Below are 19,493 nucleotides of genomic sequence, written 5' to 3'. Positions count from 1 at the left end.
AATTGCATTAGATTTTGTTACTCCTACCATGGGAAGAAAACTCCAGAAAACATCAGGCCTCACTCTACAAGGGCTACAGCCACTACCACAGCTTTTCTGACGAGTGGCTACCAAAGACATTTTAGAGGCTGCTACTTGGAGCTCCGTGCATACATTTGCCAAGCATTATAATTTACCTTTATACTCTAGATCCCGAGCAGGTTTTGCCACTGCTGTTTTGCAAGGGATCTTAACTACACCATAATTTCATTTCTCCTCCTCCCCCAGTTTGGCTATGGTATTCTACCCATTTGTAAGGACTGCAGATGCATCCTTGAAGGACATAGTACAGTTTTGTACCTACCATAAATGTAGATGTCCGATAGGAATGCATCTGCAGTCAGGATTACCCACCCTCCTTCCCCTCTGTGGTACTCCTAGGGTATTTGCCCATCTTGTAGCTAGCTGGGGGAATCTATTATGGTGTATTTGTTTGTATATATATGTACATACATGCTTATTTTTGTTTGCTCTCTACTATTTGGAATCATTTGCATTTATCCAAATTTAGCCTTCCTAGAGGGCACCTGGCATCTGGGGCAAGAAACACTGAGGAAAATGGCGTCAGCTGATGCCTTTATACCCGAATAACTGCAGCTATGACGTCGGGTGAAGTGCGACACCAGCCGAGGCCAGACCCAGACTTTGGAATCCGGCCGACTGAAGGGCTGCCTGACGACAGGACAACCCATTTGTAAGAACTGCAGATGCATTCCTATCGGACATCTACATTTATGGTAGGTACAAAACTGTACTTTCTAGTAACTTTTGTAATGAATTACAGTGCAGTCAATAATTGTACTGCAGTCTCAATGTTGTCCAAGTAGAGAAGTTTGTGCTTATTAGGGAGTATATATTGATGCAAAACCTGTGAAATGTTCAATTCTGGCAGAAAGATCATTTCAGCCACACCACACAGAAATGGTGGCATTATCTCGCAGTAAAAAAATAGGGTGCTCCACATTTTGATTATTTGTCACACATTGCTAGGGTCTGTATTCCACATTGGCCCCTTAAGAACTATGCTGCCCATTCAAAACATGCTGTAAATACCAGTAATTCATTTTCTGATTGATTGTACTTAAAAGTTGCATGGTTTTTGATGTCCTTCAAGGATGCATCTGCAGTCCTAACATATGGGTTGTCCTGCCTCAGGCAGCCCTTCGGTCGGCCGGATTCCAAAGTCTGGGTCTGGCCTCGGCTGATGTCGCACTTCACCCGACGTCATAGCTGCTGTTTATTGGGTATAAAGGCATCAGCCAACGCCATTTTCCTCAGTCTTTCTTGCCGCGCGGTGCCCGAAGCAGAAGCTGTTCGCAAGTGCCGGTCGGTCAGATCCAGAGATTTCTACTACCAAAGACTTCTAAAAAGCTAAGTACCCGTTGGGGACTCTTTCTTGCCTCAGCCGATGTCAGACAAAGTAAATAATTGTTTAACTTGTGGGAAACAAATACCTCATAAGGATTTCCACTCTTACTGCCTTCCTTGCTTAGGCCCAGACCACGACGTATCAGCTTGTCTAGCCTGTGTTTCCTTCAACCGACGGACACTTAGACATCGGTCGGAGTTTGCAGAGGAGTTTTTTTGGTCCCGCTTTTGCATACAAAATGCCGTCGGAGACTCCGACTACTCAATTAGCTAAAAAGCGCAAGGAAAAGGACCGACACTCGCGGCCCGTGGTTTCGACTGAAACCACAGTTAGGCCAACCGCAAGTGTCTCAGTTTCGGCTGAAACCGAGCCCCGGGTTCTTCATTCGGCCGAAAGCATGCCTCCGATAGCCGAGGCCTCACAGAGCATGGCTGAATCTGCTACTGAATTTACTGCTACAGAAGTAGGCACCCAGGATTTGTCAGACACTATTCCTTTAAACATATCTCCCCCTGCACGTGGGGCTGCTAGACCCCCTGCTTCTATGTCTATCAAGGCTTTTGCCAGGGCTAAAGCAGCTAAATCTTCTAAGGCCTTACCTGCTAAAACCCCTTCACATAGGCCTACCTCTAGTTCCCAAATGCTCAGCCTGGCTGAGGATCTCATTTCTTTGATCAGGGGATCCCAACCTCACCCAGACAGGGCCTCTCAGCCCCCTCCAGACAAGAGACCTAGGACTGAACCCCCGGAACCTGTCTCTACAGATTATTCCTCGGATGACTCAGACATTTCAGACCCTCACGAAGGCCCATATTCTCCTTATGAGGATTCTGATGCAGAAGACTCCATTCCTTCTGCTTCTCCTCCTGAAGAATTTTCCTTTAGGGAAACCTTGCATGCTATGAGGGAACACTTCCAATGGCAGGGCCAGGATTTTTCAGATTCAAGGAAAAGGCTAAGGACCTTTTTACACTTACCACAGCATAGGCCTTTAGCCATTCCGCCAGTACTAACAGTTGTTGATGATGCATATAATGATGCCTGTACTACCCCTGATTCTCTTCCTCCAGCCCCTGCCAAGCCAGACAGATATTACAGGGTCCCGGACACACATTACCATTTGTATAAGGCTCCTGTTGCAGACCCTGAAACCATTTCACAGGGCCCTAAAGGTGGCAGCTGCCTCTGCCAAAAACCCTCTTCCCTCTGAAAGGGAATCTAGAGCATTAGAGAGATGGGGTAAAAAGGTTTATACTTCTGCTACTCTTTCGGCCAGGGCCTTGAACTGTCAATTTCACATGATTCAGTACCAGGAATTTTTGTTAGACCAGATAAACAAAAAACTGTCTTCTCCTGAACCTTTAGACCAAGTCCCTTCAGGATTTGGTACATAACTCTCAGCAGGTCAGTAACCATTTCTTAAAATGTGGCTATGATGCACTGGAGGCTTCCTTTAGATCAGCTATGACTGGAACAGTGATTCGAAGGCATGCCTGGTTAAAGGAACAATCCTTACCAGACCATGTTAAGTCAAAACTCCTAGATGCTCCCATGGAGAAACAAAGTTTGTTTGGCCCCTGCACAGGAGGTTCTAAAGAAGGTGGAAGAAAAAGCAAAATCTGTCCAAACAGTCAAGGATTTCTTACAGGTCCAACCTCCGAGGTTTAGCAGAAATTGGCCTTGAAGAATTGGTCCTTTCCAGACAACTCCAGAGCAGAGAGGCAGAAATAGGCGCCCAGAGGCAGAGGTCAATCTAGGGGTGCCTACAGGGGACGTCAGTGGCAACCTACCAACCAGAGAAATACTGCCACAGATTCAACTACAACTACTTCCACAGGGCAGACACAATGACTTGGCTCTAGTTCCGCCTACCAGGGAACAACTGGAAGCACCCTTGGGCGGAAAGCTAGCCTTATTTTCCGACAACTGGCATTACATTACAGGAGACAAATGGACTTTACAAACAATAGACAAGGGCTACAGGTTTCACTTCCACACTCTACCAAAATAGAGAGGAATGCCAAACCTACCACCAAGCCAAAAAACAGACGCTCTAAGACAAGTCAACAACTTACTAAGGATGAGAGCTATAGAAGAGGTACCACCTATGGAACAAGGCCAAGGATTTTACTCCAGGCTTTTCCTTGTATCAAGAAAAGAAAATCAATGCAGACCTATTCTAGACTTGTCCGCACTGAACACATACCTCATTGTTCCAAAATTCAAAATGCTGACCCTCCAGCAGCTTCTTCCCATGCTGGGCAAGGAGTCTTGGCTGGTGACTCTAGATCTCAAGGAGGCATACCTGCACGTCCCTATACGACCAGATTGCAGAAGACACCTCAGATTTCTTGCAGGATCAGAGCATTATCAATTCTCAGCATTGCCTTTTGGCTTATCTACTGCGCCCAGAGTATTCACGAAATGCCTGGCATCAGTAATTGCTCATTGCAGGCTTCAGGGAATTCAGATTTACCCATACCTGGACGACTGCCTAATACAAGCGGACAACAAGGCAAAATTAACAAAAGATTTGGAAAATGTCATACAACTGTTGCAAGCCTTGGGATACACAGTCAACATGCAAAAGTCAAGACTAGTACCATCCCAAAGGATAACATTCTTGGGTGTAGAACTGGATACATCAACTCAGATGGCTTTTCTCACAGAAGAAAAACAAAAGAAACTACCAGCCTACTTCATGACATTAACAACACAAACTCGGCTTACTGCAAGGAAAGTCCTGCAAGCCCTGGGCTACATGGCATCATGCATAATATTGGTTCCACATGCCAGGCTGCATATGAGAAAGCTACAATGGTACCTAAGGAATGTATGGTCTCAACACAAGCACAGTCTAGAAGCCCAGATTCCAATAATTCCATGCCTGAAGCAAGAGTTCCTGTGGTGGGCTCAGGCCTGTCAGTGGAACAGAGGCTTGCCTTTCCACAAACCTCATCCAAGCCAGACCATCACCACGGACGCCTCAGACCTAGGATGGGGGGCACACATGGTGGACAAGTGTATTCAGGGCCTATGGACCCAAGACCAGCTGAATCTACACATAAATCTAAAGGAGATGCTGGCAGTGAAACATGCGATCCAGGCATTCAGACCACTCCATCAACAGGGTCATCTGCTGATAAGGATCGACAATACCACAGTTATGTGGTACATCAACAAACAGGGAGGTACACATTCATATCCTCTATGCCGGATGGCAATGGACCTGTGGAATGTGGCCCTGAATCTCAACATTCAACTTCAGGCCAGATTTGTACCAGGAAAAGAAAATTCTCTAGCAGACACCTTAAGCAGAACTACCACGGATGCTCACGAATGGATGCTGCATCCAGATATCTTCAAAGCCATAACAAAGAAATGGGGACTACCAGAGATGGACCTGTTCGCCTCCCCACACAACCACCAATTGAAGAAATTCTGCACAAGAGCATACCACCCACTTGCTTGGAGGGTGGACTCCCTTTCCTTCAGCTGGAAAAACCTGACAGCATATGCATTTCCACCTCTTCCCTTGATGTACAAAGTTCTACTGAAGATCAGAGAGGATCAGCCAAGGGTGATCCTGATAGCTCCAGACTGGCCGAGGCAACATTGGTACCCGCTACTGAGAAGCATGTCTCGGACACACGCATGGCCTCTACCTCTATGTCCCTTACTTCTAACACAGGACAACTACAAGATCCTACATCCAAACTTGAAAACACTGCAGCTAGCTGCTTGGAATATTGCATAAAACAAAATAACCCAGGTTTATCCCAGAGGGTTAAGGACATTATCCTGGAGGCACGCAGACCTTCCACAAGGAAGACTTATTCAGCCAAGTGGAAAAGATACCTCATTTGGAGTGCAGCAAAGGGAGAAAATGTCTCATTGGCAAACGTAGCACACATCCTGGAATATTTAGCAGAACTGTTCCACAATGGCCTGTCTTACTCCTCCATTAAGATTCATGCATCAGCAATTTCAGCAGAATACAACATGGATCCTCCTGTCTTCTCTCATCCTCTACTCAGGCAGTTCTTGAGAGGAATCAAAAATGTAAAACCTCCAAGGAAACCACCTTTACCTGCATGGGATCTCAACTTTGTGCTGGAAAAGTTAAGACTTCCCCCTTTTGAACCAGCAGCAACAGCAGAATTACAGTTCTTGTCTTGGAAAACTGCTTTCCTGCTAGCAATCACTTCAGCAAGAAGGGTATGTGAGTTACAGGCATTAATGGCAGTACAACCCTTCCTTATCTTCCATCAGGACAGAGTCTCTCTGAGAACTAACCCTACCTTTATGCCAAAAGTGGTCTCCAGAGTATCATTGAACCAAGCGATTCATTTACCTACATTCTTCCCCAACCCACAGAACAGGGGGGAAAGACTGCTACATACCTTGGATGTGCACAGACAATTACGCTACTATCTGGACAGAACTAAGACCAGCAGAAAAACTGACCAGCTTCTGGTAGCATATGCAACAGGAATGCAAGGAAAAGCAATTTCAAAACAGACAATCTCAAAATGGGTAGGAAATTGCATTCGATTTTGCTACTCTTTTCATGGAAAGACAACTCCTGAAAATATCAGACCTCATTCCACAAGAGCTACAGCCACCACTACAGCTTTCCTACGAGGAGTGGCTACCAAAGACATTTTAGAAGCTGCTACTTGGAGCTCCGTGCATACATTTGCCAAGCATTATAATCTTCCCTTATATTCTAGATCCCGAGCAGGTTTTGCAACTGCTGTTTTGCAAGGGATCTTAACTACACCATCTTTATCTTAGTGCCTCCTCCCCCAGTTTGGCTATGGTATTCTACCTATATGTTAGGACTGCAGATGCATCCTTGAAGGACATAGTACAGTTTTGTACCTACCATAAATGTAGATGTCCGATAGGTATGCATCTGCAGTCAGGATTACCCACCCTCCTTCCCCTCTGGTATTCCTAGGGTATTTACCCCTCTTTTAGCTAGCTGGGGGAATCTATTATGGTGTATTTGTTTGTGTGTATGTATATATATATATATATATATATATATATATATATATATATATTTTTTTTTTTTTATATTGTTTGCTCTCTACTGTTTGGAATTATTTGCATTTATCCAAATTTAGCCTTCCTAGAGGGCACCTGGCATCTGGGGCATGAAACACTGAGGAAAATGGCGTCGGCTGATGCCTTTATACCCAATAAACAGTAGCTATGACGTCGGGTGAAGTGCGACATCAGCCGAGGCCAGACCCAGACTTTGGAATCCGGCCGACCGAAAGGGCTGCCTGAGGCAGGACAACCCATATGTTAGGACTGCAGATGCATACCTATCGGACATCTACATTTATGGTAGGTACAAATCTGTACTTTTTGTTGAATAACAACATTAAAGCTTCTGTTTTCATTTCTTCTGTTTAGTCTTATTTGTTTATTTTCATGATACTGAGTGTATTTTGTTGAGTGTTGTATTTTAATGGATACAAGTGAAGGCATTGCAAGTGTGGACAGTGATTCAGACCAGGATTGTGCAGCCACACCACCCAAGAAGGTACAGGCCAAGAAATCTAAAAAGAAAATGTCACAGTTTCGTCATGAATGGCAAACTGATTTTGCATGGTGTAAAGCAGTCCAGGACAATGTGTTCACTGCTCACTGCGTGGTTTGTAAAAAGAGCACATCGGTGGCATACAGTGGAAAAAGTGATTTACTAGCTCACATAAATTTGTAGACTCGCATAAATGCGCACTCTTCTGTGAAATTGGCTGCCACTGACATTTTTTCAAGAGAGCAGCATTGTTAACGGGAGTTGATAAAAAGGCAACGGCAGCAGAGTTGGTGTTCTGTCATGCTGTGCACCATCACATTTCTTGCAGTGCTGTAGACTGTAATGCTAAGCTTCTCCTCCACCTGTGGCCACACTAAGGCAGGGACATTGGTGACTAGTGCCCTTGCTCCGAAGTCAGTCAAGTCACTCGTTAAGGACTTGAGTAACAACACATTGGTTGGGAGGGTGGCCTAATGGTTAAGGTGTTTGCCTTACAAACACAAGGTGCAGGGTTTGAGTCTCATAAGGGATAATTGGCTAGGCTTAAAGTGGCTCGCAAGGCAGTTAGCCTAGTACTAATCTATGAACCTAATCTATGAACCTATGAACATTGAGATTTTCTGTGTCGACAAATATCAAATTTGAAGAATCACAAGATGTTTCCCATATGTGTCCAGTATTTGATTGTGGAAACTGGCTTTAACAGAAAACTTCTTGACTTTGTTCATCTTAACGACGAACATTCTACTTATGTAGAGAACATATTTCATGTTCTGGCTGACAACGGTCTTGACATTGCTCACATATTATCGTATTCAGCTGATAATACCAGTGTCAATTTTGGGCATAAGCAGTCTGTTTTCACAAAGTTGCTAAAAAGAAACGACAAGATCACCAAAACTAACTGCAATCCACATGTGATTCACAATGCGATGAAGAAGGTAATTGATGAACTGGACTGTGATATTGAAACAATGATGACACCCATTTATAGTCACTTCATAGTATCAGCTAACTGTAGAATGGACCTGCAAAAGCTTTTTGAATTCATGGACTTGGAGTACCATGAACTATTGAGACATGTACCAACTAGATGACTCTCTCTCAATCCTACCGTCAGTAGGTTGTTGGAATCTTGGCTAGCGATCATTTCATATTTCGTTTCTCTAGGCAGTGAATGGCCTACAAGAGTTCGTGCAAATCTGGGCCTAAAAGGACACGCATGATCGTGAATCGGTGAAGACTAATCTTAAGAAAACTTACTCATGCTTTACGCAAAAAAATATCTGCAGTGTTTTTGAATTATCTGTTCAGAAAGAGGAGCAGGAAGATTTTAAGTTTGTTGATCTGTTTCCGGTAATGCAGGACTTGAGAGCAAAAACTGAACAGATAAGTTTTTTGTATCCAAAACACATGCTGTTCTTGAAAATGAAGATCTGCCGCCATTCCAGGCATCTATTGTGAAAAATTTTTGTCTTGCCCTCGAAAAGGGTTTAAAATACCTGAACAAGTGGTTTAATTTCTCAGAGTCAGAAGATGGTATCCCTTTTGTACTAATTCACCTGTCACTCAACAAACCATCAGAATTTAAACATGTAAAAACTGTGTGCACTGCCATGGGCTTATTGCAGGAAGTTGACTTAGATGAATTGTACAATGAATTCTGCACAGCTAAAGAAAGTTTGACACACATTGTTGCTGATTCATCTCTGCCATCACCATGTAACAAATGGCAGAAGTTTTTCAGTGCGGCCCGTACCAGTGAAGCATGTTCAGTTAACTTTTCTAACGTCGTTGTGTTGGCTGCATTGTCATTGCCTGGGAACAATGCCTTTCCGGAAAGTTTTTTCTCATTGATGAACACCAAGTGGAGTTCGGAATGAACAGGTCCACTGTTGCTTTGGTGAAAGCTAAGCTGCAGTTTTTTTCTGAATTACAGCATGACCTGCAGTGAGTTATACGAATTTGTTTTCCTTGATGACGAGCTTCTGTTGTCCGCAGGTAGCAGTGAGAAATATTATTGGAGAAAGCGCTCAATGACTTTGAGTGAAACCATACCAAAGAAATGGTCTAAATCTTACCCAACGCTATTTGGCCTAGTATTATTTTTTTACCTGTAGTTCTGTTTGTGGTTCCCTGCATGTATAGTTGTTGTTAGCTGTTTTCATACTTGCTGCCATTACTGTTTTTTCACTCTTCACTGTAACAATCCAGTCCCGCTAGTCACTTGCTGCAATATATGCGAAGTTGTGTTTGACGTTTGCTGTTTGTACTGTTTGAATTATAGATACTATTATAATACTAGATTAGTTGAAATTAAAGTATTGAGTGATTAATTATCTGTCTCAAGTTGCTGTTAGGCGCTCTATCCTGGATCTGTTCATTGGCCGCAGTGAATTTTAGTGTAGGCTTATTGTTTGTTGTTTCTAGAATACCTGATATCCAGTCCAAGACGCAAAAAAGCATAAATAATTTGATAGAAGTACATATTTTACAGCAGTTATGTGATAGTTTTGTATGCTAGAAAACCATCACAGAACTGCTGTAAAATGGGTATTTTATAATGCAAAATTACATTTTTTTCCTGGAGTGATACCCTTGAAGCCCCCCCCCCCAAAAAAAGTTTGGTGCTTGGATATATTTCGGCCTGGATTTTCTCTTTAAAGTGTTGGCAACCCTACTATCGAAGAACATGCCAGTAGCAGCAGACTCAAGAGCTGAAACAAATTGCCAACCACTCCAAGCGTGATGCTTGCAGTGTAGATGAGGAGCAGTTGAATACTTTCAATAGATTTGACTGTTTGAGGCAAGTGGCTTCTCTGAGGTGTCTCAGGTTTTTTTTTTTTTTTTAAAAATTCAGCAGTGTCACTATTGGTTGGCTTTCACAGACACAATCATACTTGCTTTATCTCACAGCTGCACTCCAGTAGTGCTGTTTTGGTATCAGTTTAGTTTACTGTTTTTTAAAAATGACTGCTATTGTAATGTCGACTGCAGAATCACAGCTGTAATTGAGATCTTCCATCAGTCATCTCAGAATAGGGGTTGTCATTGTGTTGTACTGCTAACAGTGTGTCACGTGTTTTAATTCAGCAGTATGGTGTTAAATGTTGGTCTCTGTGGCATTTTAAAATGCCATTTTTTGCTTTATATCACAGGAAGGGTCAACCAGTGTTCACATCGGTAGCATTATGCTGATAAATGTGTGTGTTTTAATAGTGGCTGTTAAATCTTCATTATTTTAAAGTACAAGACAAAATGTTACATCTCCAGTCAGACCCCCCCCCCCCCCCAAAAAAAAAAAATACACACACCTCACAGCCACAAGAAGTGTATAGATCAGGTGCTTCAAAGTAGCACTTTTCCCTAACACTGCATTGCTGAATATACAGTGCAGTAGAAAATGCCAAGGCTTCAGATAGGATCCCCATTCCCCCAGTGTGACTGCTCCAGTCAGATAAGCACGGTTTGATTATTTCAGAATAGCTCTTGTTACCATAGAACTGCTTTTTCTATTAGGGTTGAGAGAGGTGAGGGTCTGTGGGAGTTGGAGCTGCAGTGTGGCCAGTAAAGAGTTGGGTTTGCAAAATTGGTATGTCTCCTGGGCACCAAATTCCCCTGCTACACCTCTTCTACCAACAAACCAGATGCAGCTTGTGAACACTTCTTCCAGCCTGCTATGCTTTTCCCCACTGTACTGCATTGAAACTGCATTGATAAATGGTTGTTTTTGCTACTCCAAGCAAGTTGTCGGGTTTCATTTGTACAGTAAGTACAGTAGCTTTCATTTTTACCTGTGGAGAAAGAAGTATATTTTTCCTTTTGGCTGCAGAGTAAGAAAATAAAACTATTAGGATTGCCTTCAGTTTCACTGGAAAACTGGAGAGTAATAGTTGCAGGTAAGAGAAAAGGTCTTGTTTTATATGGAAGGGTGAAAATTGCACAACTTGTTGCAAAATAATTTAAAAAAATGTTTTGGCAGGTTGTTAGAATGCATATTTTGTTTGTACTGTAAAAATTAATTGTAGCCAAGTTATATGAACAAATGTATGCTTTCTTCTAGTGTAGAAAATTTTTTGCAATACTTGACTGTTGTAAAAAAAGCAAAAAGTTGTAGATGTTCATCGTGTTACACTGCTGCAGTCATTACACTTGGGTTATCCTGCAGTCAGGCAGTCCCGCAGTCAGCCTGAGTTCCAAAGTCTTGGTCCGGCGTTGGTTACTGTCGCTTCTTTCCTGACGTCAGTGCGCCAGGGGTATTTAAGATGCACCCGACGCCATTTTCTTCAGTCTTTCTTGCCGCGCCGTACCCGGAGTAGAAGCAGTTTGCAAGTGCCGGTTTGCCAACTCCTGAGATTTTCGAAGTCGAATTTCAGACCCAAAGTCTTCAATAAAGCTAAGTACCCCGTTGGGGAAACATTTTTCTTGCCTCAGACAGATGTCAGAAAAAGTTAATAATTGTATTTCTTGTGGGAAGCAAATACCTCATAAGGACTTCCACTCTTACTGTATTCCATGCCTAGGCCCTGATCACGACGTCACTAGTTGTCAGTTTTGTGCTAGATTTAACAAACGCATTATAAAAAGACGTTTTGATTTTGCTTTCCACTACTTTGGCCGAAGGCTCAATTATACGATGCCGTCAGATCAGCCGACGACCTCAATACCGAAAAACGCAAAGGCAAGGATAAAGACAGGCATCCGAGGTCCAAAACCGACGACGAAACCTCTTCTAGGCCAGTCGCCGGTTCTCAGTGAGGCGCTTTCGCAGCCCCTGACACCCGCTACCTCAGAGCCACAGGCCGCTCCTGACTCCCACGTGGAGACATCTAGGCCTCTGGAAACTCAAGGTATTGGGCCTACGGAAACTAATACCTCAGATGGGTCCGGAGCCGCTGAGCAGGCATCGGCTTCTGAGGGTGTTTTCAGACCTTCACAACTTACCATTAAGACAACAGCCAAGACAAAGGTACCATTAAAGACAAAGAAACAAGTACAGCATTCTCCTGGACAGTCCTCCATGCCTAAGAAACAGATGCTCAAAATGGCCGAAGACCTCATTACTCTAATCAGGGGTTCCCATCCCCCTCCTGAGAAAAGGCCTAGGCAGGATACAGACTATGACTCCTCTGATCAGGTTTCCATTTCCTCTGATTCCTCTTCAGACCAGGGATACTCTCTACCCCCCTATGAGGACTCTGATGCTGAAGAATCTATCCCTTCAGCCTCTCCTCCTGAGGATTTTTCTTTTGGGGAAACTTTACATACCATGAGGGAGCATTTCCATTGGGAAAGTCAGGATTACTCAGAATCCAAGAAAAGGCTCAGGGATTTCCTCTTATTGCCTCAGCACAGGCCCCTGGCTATTCCGCCTGTGCTAGACATTGTGGATGATGTGTTCTCTGAATCCAGTTTATCTCCTGACTCTTTGCCCCCTGCTCCAGCCAAGCCAGATAGGTATTAGAGTCCCTGACTCTCACAAGTTTCTTTACAAAAACCCTTCTGCTGATCCAGAAACTATTTCCAAGGGTCCAAAAGGGGTTAAGGCTTCCATTGCAAAAAATCCAGTACCCTCTGACAGAGATTCCAGAGCTTTGGATAGATGGGGGAAGAAGGTATACACTTCTGCAACTTTAGCAGTAAGAGCTTTAAATTGCCAGTTTCACATGCTTAAGTACCAACAATATTTAATGGCTCAATTAAAACAGAAAATGCTTGCAAGCTCAGAAGCTCCTGATTGTAAAGAAATGCAGGATTTATTGCATGCAGTTGAACAGGTGGGAAAACATACTCTGCAATGTGGTTTTGATTCTTTAGAGGCCTCTTGTAGAGCCGCAGTTACAGGTTCTGTGATTCGAAGACATGCTAGGTTAAAAGAACAAAGTATACCTGATAATGTTAAGGCAAAATTATTGGATGCTACTTTACAGCATGATACTTTGGTGTTAAGGCAGAAGAGATGTTAAAGAAAATGGAGGATAAAGCTAAATCTATGCAAACAGTCAAGGATTTCTTACAGGTACAGCCACCTCGGTTTAGCAGAAATTGGCCAACAAAGAATTGGTCCTTTCCACTGTCAGACAGGCCACAGAGAGGCAGATACAGACGCCCAAGGGGCAGATCTCAACCCCAAGGCTCAGACAGACAGCGACAGTGGGGCACCTCAACCCCAAAAGGTGGTGAGGACAAGTCTCAACCTTACAGGAAACAGTCACAATGACTTTGCCCTTCGTACGCCAAGCACGTCCCTTTTGGAAGCCCCCTTAGGGGGACAACTAGCACTTGTTTCTCAAAACTGGCAAACAATCACCCAAGACAAATGGGTCCTGAATATTGTGTCTCAGGGTTACAGATTCCACTTTCATACTTTACCAAGGCTAAAAGGAATGCCGGACCTGCCACAAAATCAATGGGCAGAGGTACAAAAACAAAATTCAGCCCTCATGGACATGAGAGCTATTCAACAAGTACCACAACAGGAACAAGGACAAGGATTTTACTCAAGACTCTTCCTGGTCCCCAGAAAGGACAAGGCCTGGAGGCCCATACTAGACCTTTCAATTCTGAATACTTACCTGGATATTCCAAAATTCAAAATGTTGACATTACAGCAGCTTCTACCCATGCTGGGCAAGAAGGCTTGGCTTGTTACTCTGGACCTCAAAGAGGCATACCTGCATGTCCCTATCAGACAAAATTGCAGAAGATACCTCAGATTCAAAGCTGGTACAATACACTACCAATTCTCTGCACTGCCCTTTGGCTTATCTACTGCACCCAGGGTCTTCACAAAGTGCCTGGCACCAGTAATTGCATTTTGCATACAAAAAGGAATTCAAATATATCCATACCTGGACAACTGCCTCATTCAAGCAGAGACAAAGGACATTCTTCTACAGCATCTGGCATTTGTAAAAAGGTTGCTAATTTCTCTAGGGTACACAGTAAACGAAAAGAAGTCAAAACTAGTGCCCTCACAACAAATTATATTCCTGGGTGCCAGCTTAAATACAATGGCCCAGATGGCTTACCTCACGCCAGACAGACAAGTTCAACTAACTCAATATTTTCAATTACTGGCAAGAAAGTGCCATCTCCCTGCAAGAAAAATTCTGCAGGCCCTGGGATTCATGGCATCCTGCGTACTACTAATAACATATGCCAGACTGCATATGAGGGAATTAAAATGGTACCTGAAAAGTGTTTGGACTCAACACTTTCACAGTTTAGAAGCAGTAATACCAATGATTCCCTGCCTACAACAGGAGTTTCGATGGTGGGCACAGGCATGTCACCTAAACAAGGGTCAGCCTTTTACCCAACCCACAGCCAGGCAAACTCTAACAACAGATGCTTTGGATTATGCCTGGGGAGCACACATGGCAGGAAAATGCATTCAGGGCAAGTGGACCACAGACCAGATGCATCTTCACATCAATCAAAAAGAGATGTTGGCTGTTCAGAATGTCCTAACAGCTTTCAAGGTCCTTCTACATCCAGGACAATTATTACTAAAGACAGACAACACCACAGTAATGTGGTACTTAAACAAGCAAGGGGGCACTCATTCTTATCCCCTATGCAGGCAAGCCATGACCTTGTGGAACACAGCTGTAACGTATCAAGTTCACCTGCAAGCACAATTCCTGCCAGGAAAGAAAAATACTCTGGCAGACTGTCTAAGCAGAAATATCATGGACGCTCACGAATGGAAATTTAATCCACAAATCTTCAGCATGGTAACGCAAAAATGGGGATGCCCAGACATGGATCTTTTTGCCTCCCCACTGAATTGCCAACTACAAAAATTCTGCACAAGGACTTATCACAAACAAGCATGGAAAGTGGATGCTGTTCTATTCAGCTGGGAAAACCTAAAGGTTTATGCCTTCCCGCCACTAGCTCTCCTTTCAAATGTACTCCTAAAAGCCCGACGAGAAAAACCACAGATGATCCTGATTGCTCCAGACTGGCCAAGCCAGCACTGGTACCCTATCTTAAGGAACTTGGCTCAAGGCCCACCGTGGATTTTGCCTCAAATTCCACACCTTCTGACCCAACAAAACAATCAGATCCTGCACGGTCAGCTCAAAGCCCTAAACCTGGCTGCATGGCAGATACATTAGTCAAACAGGCAACACCTCTCTCTAAAGCTGTTATGGATGTCATTTTGTAGGTCAGGAGGCCTAGCACCAGGAAAGCTTACTCAGAAAAATGGAAAAGATTCTGCGCCTGGAACCAGGCTCAAAACCTTGACCCTCTTGTTGCAAACATTCCTTAGATTTTACAATACTTAACTGAGGTGCTGGACAGAGGCCTATCCTTCTCATCAATTAAGATCCACACCTGTGCCATTTCAGCACATTACAACACGGATCCTCCTTTATTCTCTCATCCCTTGTTAAAGCAGTACCTCAGAGGGGCAAAAAACGTAAGACCGCCCTGGAGAGCACCAACACCAACTTGGGACCTCAACTTCGTTTTGGAAAAACTGGCACTACCACCTTTTGAGCCAGCCAATACAGCAGATCTAAAATTTTTATCATGGAAAACAGCTCTGCTCCTGGCAGTAACTTCAGCACAAAGAGTCTCAGAGCTACAGGCACTAATGGCAGTGGAACCTTTTATAATTTTTCATCAGGACAGTGTATCTTTAAGGACAAACCCTACCTTTATGCCAAACGTGGCATCTAGTGTGGCTCTTAACCAAACCATCCATTTGCCAACTTTTTATCCAAACCCCCAGAATAAAGGGGAGAAACTTCTGCATTCTTTGGACATACACAGGCAAGTACACTTCTACTTGGACAAAACAAAGGCTTTCAGGAAAACTGAGCAACTATTTGTAGCATATGCTGCAGGATCACAGGGCAAGGCGATCTCAAAGCAGACCCTATCCAAATGGATAGGACACTGTATTCGGTACTGCTACACACAGCATGGAGAAAACAGTCCCAAATAACATTAGGCCACATTCCACCAGGGCAACAGCCACTTCAACAGCCTTTCCCAGAGGAGTACCTACCAAGGAAATTTTGGAGGGTGCAACTTGGAGTTCAGTGCACACCTTTACCAAGCATTACCACCTGCCTCTTTACTCTAAATCCAGAGCAGGCTTTGCCACTGCAGTTCTGCAGGGCCTCATAGCCAAGCCTAACTCTTTATAGACCAGCCACCCAACCTCAGCTTTGGGATTCTACCCAAGTGTAATGACTGCAGCAGTGTAACACGATGAACATAGTACAGTTTTGTACCTACCATAAATGTAGATGTTCGAGTGTTCACACTGCTGCAGTCCAGGTTACCCTCCCTCCATTCCCTCTGAACTAGCTAGACGTATCTATACCTTAGTATACAACCTTTGGGGTGTGTATTTGCTGGTAACAGAAGCTAGTGTTTTTATTTTACATGTATTTTTCTGATTAGCAATATGTATTGCCTTCATACTTGGGGGCACCTGACATCTGGGGCAAGAAAAACTGAAGAAAATGGTGTCGGGTGCATCTTATATACCCCTGGCGCACTGACGTCAGGGAAGAAGTGACAGCAACCGACGCCGGACCAAGACTTTGGAACTCAGGCCGACTGCGGGACCGCCTGACAGCAGGATAACCCAAGTGTAATGACTGCAGCAGTGTGAACACTTAAACATCTACATTTATGGTAGGTACAAAACTGTACTTTTGTTGCAGTGGTGGCAGGTAAATTAGTGTCCAACTTAAAGTAAGGTTATAATGATTACAACTTCACCCACTCAGTAACCACCTTCCTCCATAGGGCAGTGACCATCACCTTCAAATTTTGTCCTGTGTCACTTAAATAGCAGGAATTCCACCTCAAGTCATACCACTAAGAACCGTCTTTTTCCAAAAGTTGTACCTGTGAGCAGCAGCCTTTTGAGATTGTCATTGTACAGTAGCAGCCCATGGATATCAGATTGCCTCTTATGTCCCTTACGTGACAGCAACTCTATTGCAAGTCACATCACTGAGAACTGGCCCTGTGCAAAAGGTACACCAGTCTACTGAGATTATTATTGTACAGGTGTAAGCAAGTTAGTCATGAGGAGCCTAGCTGTATAACAACGTCATGCTCTGTGCTGGAAGGTGTCTATGACATCTCTCCAAAAGGAGTAGTCCTTATACTCAAAGGACTACTTACCTAACTGGTCACTGTCCATTCACTTAACCATTGGATTTATTTATTTATTGGCATTTGTTTATCGGGGAAAGTCTGACTCAGCAATGCATTTTCAGCAAATGCCTGAGGAGAAAAGTGCCATTATTCAGACATCATGGATATTATTTGCGTTGTTTTATCATTTGCAGTCAGTTTCATGAGCAATAGTTCCTTTATTCAGATGTTCTTGACATCAGTTACATAATTTACAATTTGATTAAAAATAAATGACACTGGTTGTATATGAATATTTTTTTATATACAAGGAGGTATATGCAGTGCAGTGTCATCAATATACAGAGATTGAAAGGTATTATTTAAGAATATTTGTTATTATAAAGACTTGTTCAGAATTTAGGACATAGGAAGATAAGAGTTATAGCAGCCTAAAGAAAGGAAAGAGGCACAAGGAAGATAAAGGAGATGAGATGATAAAGGAGGGAATATTTGTGATAATACCATGTTATGTTTTGTGCAACAGAGAGTTTTTGACACATTGATATAGGTATGTTTGCAACAGATTAGTAAGGGGTGGTGCAAGTGCAGACCCATTTATCTGTCATGTGTTGTTTCATTTGACATTTAAAGTCTTTCAGGTTGCAGACTGTCTAAAGCAGTTACTTCCTACCCTTAACTCCATGGTCCCTGCTTTCAGTAACTAAAATAAAACCAATTTTACGTTGTGCTTCCATGCTAGTGGCTGAGCGCCAGCTATGAACTGGTTGCTTTCTGCAGCAAAGAGCCTCTGAGGTCTGATAAGCCCCTGTATGCTCGGCCTCACTTCTCTTCTCTCCCATCCCATATCACTTGACCATTATGCTTCCCATTTTCACCTGTCACCCAATTCCTATACCCACTCAGACCACTTTATTTTTACCACAGAATCCTTCCTTCTTTCTATTCACCTATTGCAAATTTCCAGCTAATATTCCCAATACCTTTTCTCCCTCCCACACTGCTTTGCACTATATCTACTCCTACTTAGCCCACTCCTGACAGCATCTCTATGTAAATCAATAACAAAACTCCATCCAACATTCATCCTGTTGATTTTGAGCCATATAATGTAAACAGTCTAATAACACTCATTTCTTTTTCTCCACATTATAACCATATTTTACACCTCCTTCATCACAGTACCATTTCACTACTCAAATTGTCTCCGTGTTATTACTCCATTACAACATCACACAGCATCTCACCCTCATCCCAATTCCTTTTGGGTACACGCTGCATTTCCTGTTTACTCTACTTAGCACCTATGTAATTTAACACATTATACTCTCAGCCACACTCCAATCGATCTTTGGCATCCCTCAGTATTTCACTTAGCCACTGTCAGCTTCATGTAAAGTGCAATTACCATGTACCTGTTTTCCATCAATAAGATTCCATTCATTTCATTCCCTTCACACTTAATTCTCCCAAAGTTTAACAAATAGCAAGGGAACCTACCACACATCATATTAGCCTTTTTCCCTTACTTTACTAGCACACATTACAGCCTATCACCAAAAACTTTCCTTCACCAATACCTACTGTACTAAGGCACATAATTTCAATCAAAACTCACCAATTCCTACAGTTGTATCATTCCAACCATCTACCACATCACCCTCATTGATTTCTTCAAAAACTACTACTCCCAACACAACCCAAGGATATATATATATATATATATATATATATATATATATATATATATATATATATATATATATATATATATATATATATATATATACATACATACATACACACACACAAAGGCAGTAAAAATGAAAAACAAATATAAAAAGTTCCACCTTTATCACATATATGTATCCCTAAAACTAAGCAGAGACATTCACCCAAACCCTGGACCAGCCCAGACACCACCCTTTCTGAATACTGCTTACGCAGCCTTTCCCTTCCTTCACTAAACCTATCAAATCACACAGGTCCGCATCTCTTAAATGTGAATCTTTGGAGCATCTCTAACAAATTGCCCAGCTTCTATGTTCTTTAAAGCAGGAGAAGTGGCAATATTCTCCAAAAATATACCAGAACTCTCATTTTACCCTCATTCCACTCCAAATTTCAAACATACTGTGCTCATCTGTATGCTCGAACTCAACACCCATAAAAGTCTATCCGTAATAGGAGTATATATACCCTCTGGTAATATCCCTATTCTGGATTACATCCTTTGCTAGGCAACATTCATTATACAATACAAAACCATATTGAGTGACGTAAACATTAATTGGCTATCAGTCTGCACCGAAAACCCTTCCAATACAATACAGTACAACTCATTGGATTCTCCCAGCTAATTAGTACCCCAACTAGATATCGTACATAATCAGCTAG

At 42.9% G+C, this 19,493-nt stretch overlaps 1 protein-coding gene across 1 annotated transcript in view; it reads left to right on the top strand.

Moving 5' to 3' along the window:
* Positions 1 to 19,493, top strand: part of NECAP2 (NECAP endocytosis associated 2) — a 1,246,850-nt gene that overhangs the window by 792,872 nt on the left and 434,485 nt on the right. The gene's annotated exons all lie outside the window — the stretch shown is intronic.

Source organism: Protopterus annectens, chromosome 2.part0 (assembly GCF_019279795.1).
Source record: "Protopterus annectens isolate FY-2018-M chromosome 2.part0, PAN1.0, whole genome shotgun sequence".
Taxonomy (NCBI): domain Eukaryota; kingdom Metazoa; phylum Chordata; order Ceratodontiformes; family Protopteridae; genus Protopterus; species Protopterus annectens.
Note: the sequence above shows the minus strand (reverse complement) of the source record. Positions and strands in the feature narration are given on the sequence as shown.